This window comes from Stegodyphus dumicola, chromosome 7 (assembly GCF_044657685.1).
Source record: "Stegodyphus dumicola isolate Sdum_Otavi_A_Nest chromosome 7, ASM4465768v1".
Lineage (NCBI taxonomy): Eukaryota > Metazoa > Arthropoda > Arachnida > Araneae > Eresidae > Stegodyphus > Stegodyphus dumicola.
Window position 1 is genome coordinate 84,715,630 of NC_140774.1, and position 3,265 is coordinate 84,718,894.

The 3,265-nt window shown below is 37.0% G+C and overlaps 1 non-coding gene across 1 annotated transcript; it reads right to left on the reverse strand.

Annotated features, from left to right (window-relative positions):
- Positions 1-2,005: 2,005 nt before the first annotated feature.
- Positions 2,006-2,167, reverse strand: LOC118205833 (U1 spliceosomal RNA). The gene has a single exon (XR_004761060.1). It is a non-coding gene; the product is annotated as a U1 spliceosomal RNA (small nuclear RNA).
- Positions 2,168-3,265: the final 1,098 nt, after the last annotated feature.

Sequence of the window (3,265 nt, forward strand, 5' to 3'; positions counted from 1 at the left end):
ATACGTTTTCTCGTTCGAACTGCTACGTTTCCTACCGCGTTTTGAAACGGGTGCATCCTGCCAACCGTTGTCTGATCTTTGTGAATTTTGCCTATTGTTAGTATTAGAAAATGCCTGATTTAGAACTTCTACACCATCTTTGCGATATATCATATAATGTTTCGCTTCCAATTCGGCTCGCATAGAGCAAAGACATTTTTCCTGTTCCTCGGTAATACCTGTCGATTCCTTTAGTTCTTGAAGTTTATCAACATCTTCTTTTAGTGCATAAAACTGCGCGAATAATGCATAAAGCGATCCGGGTTCTCCTTCCTCCATGCCGAACAGCGAACCCACTAAGTAATACGGTAAAACATTCGGGTCAAAACAAAAGTCTCTTACCGATAGTCAAGACGAGCAATCTCCAAGGGTCACAAGTCCACGTAGAATGTCACCTCCCCTCTTTAGACTTAGACTCTATAATTGACCCAGCTTTGCGAAGAGCAATGTTGCCGGTTCCAAATTTAAAGCCCAAGGGCACTTGACATAAATAAATCCGGACGTGGAGAAAATCTCAGATGAGAAAACGGAGATAAGGGGAAGAAGAGAAGTACTTGTCGTTTTAGAGAATATCTAATGCAGGAGAATATCTAACGCCTGGTGATGAAAATTATGAGCAAGCGAGGCCGGATTGTGCTATCGTTCAGTCAAGTGATTGGTAACGGATGCACAAGAATTTACCGTCTTTCAATTGAGTACGGAAATAGAGGAAGTAACCATAGCTGATTTCGGTTCGTCTTATTGTATGAAACTCAATAATTTATATCATTTATTCGTTCGCTTGTATTTGTGCGTGAAGTTTGCTGGTTAAGAAGCTATCCTAACCCACGTCTGTAAACCACGCCCACCATCTGCTGATTAAACACGCCTCTTTGGACATAGTCTGATTTTTAATATTTATCGAACTTCGCACAGATACATTCCACATGGTTTGGGTACGATTAATAAATAAGAAATCTAGCAGCAATTTCTAAAAATATGAGTAAACAGCAAATAATGTCAGCTTCCGAAATTTACAGTAATAGAGCACGCCCATCAGCATCGTCCCCTCCAAAACATCCGAATTACTATGCTCACTATTAGTAAATCAAGATGAGCAATTTTAACGAAGCTGAATAGAAATGAAAGCAGGGATATAGAATTTAGGATAAAATTATTTTCACATTACAAAACGTGTGAACTTTTCCACACAAAAAAACTTGACAATGAAACTTTTTCAAGAGGAATTGTTAAATAACAGTTGGAATATTCTTGGGCTGCATACAAAATAAACATCCATCTGATATGAAGTTATTTTCGATGAAATGAAAATTAATTTTTAATGTTAACTTAAAAAGAAATTACTGGATTTTTAGTGCAGAATATTTTAATTCAACTCTTTTAATAGTACTTCTCAAATAGACATGACTGTTGCATAAAACTTAACGAAATATTTGTTCGAAAGTCTATCAGTTTCACATAGGAACAGTAATTGGCAATTATGTAACTTAATAAAGAAAGTAGAGAGAAATGTATTGATTAAAATATAAAATTCATTTGTTAGTTCCAGGTTCAAGGCTGATTCCTTTTGACTGGTAGTTGATTCATAACACTACAATGTCTCGAAAGTGGCAGTTAATATCTTTTTTAAATGTATGCGCTCGTTTCATTAAAATAAGAAAATTTGGCTAATACTTCCAAGCTAGAATACTTCCAAGTGTAACCTAATTGAGGCAAATTTATGTAACCGAATATGAGAGCTTTTGATGTCGTTTTAAAAAAAAAATTGCTGTAATATTAACTGGCAGTTAAACATATTTCTGTCCGATCGTTGCCATTTCATAAATTAATTTTTTCCGTTCATATATACTGTAACATTTTTTAGCAATTACCGGATTTCAGTGTAGTATGACAGCCAACGTATCAACTGCTCAAAGCGCGTATTCACGTTCGTAGAACGTTGTACAGTGGACTCTTCTTTTCATTATCAGGGACAGCGCGAACGCAGTCCCAGCTACCAAAAATTATGCACCCCAAGCAACCGCAATTTGCGGATGTGGCGAACGTCAACCCCCCGCAGTGCAATGGGAGGCCTCTGCTCGGGGGAGCCTCCTTGGTGATCAAGGCGTCCCCAGTGCCAGGTAAGTATGATAGTCAATGCCAATGATTTGAAAATTACGGAGTTCCTATGGTTCAAAACCATTTACCTCCTCATCAGAATTACTAAAAGCGAGCAGAAATGGGAAAAAAATTTTGCATAAGTGAATTACTTGATGCACACTAGAGGGAGCCACAGGCTCAAGAAAGTTTAGGGATAGAGGTGAGAAAATAAAAACTTAAGTATCATAATATTTTTTATAAGATTTTAGGTTTTATAATTTTTTTTGTATTTTATATTTTATACTTTTTTTGGTTTTTATAAATTTTTTATACACAATACAACACTAAAGCAGAAAGCGGAGAGGAAAGAGTTTAAGATTAATAGGCTCATTGGCATGTGGCTTGTGTAGGATAGTGCAAATAATAAATATGAACGCGTTGAAAATATTCATAGGCAGATTTTAAAAATCTGCGGGAGATGTGATTCTATGCGAACAGATTGATAACTTTGCTAGAAGATCTTGATTGCAGGTAGTGATGGTGATAAAGCAATTATATGGCAGCTCGCTGAAGAGACGTCCTTCCTTCCTGGCGCGGAGACTGGAACTGAGGTAGAGATCCTTTCCTTTTCCCACTATTGCCGTGTGTAGCTTGCTGATAGCAAGCTGTATATCGGCTGTCATGAATTAAAAAGTACATTGCAGGTATAGCAAATGCTTGAGTGTGTCCGGAGGACAGGATGCAAAATGAAAGAAGGTGTGACTACTTTGTCACGTGAGGCTATAGCGGTGTCTGGTAGGCTGGAGAGATGCTGGTCCGAGTTTCAGGTACAGTGTGCATTTTTACAAATATTCAGTGCATAAACTCATCAAAGTGCATTTTTCTCACAACTAGAAAGACTATATACAAAAGTAAAATTCCGCAGGGAGTCCAGCAGAAGCAGTCAAAGATATCTCTTAGTAGAGGTCTTTTGATTGGCTGTTGAGACGTGTATGCGAAAATCATGAGAATTTGCTATTTACAAAATATTCAATTGCAGAGACATAAAAACATACTTTCCAGTAAACTAAAAGTTAAATTAAATAAAATAAAAGAAATTTGAAACCAATAGGAGCAGTGAGAGATCTACAGTAAGTAGTAGAAGACT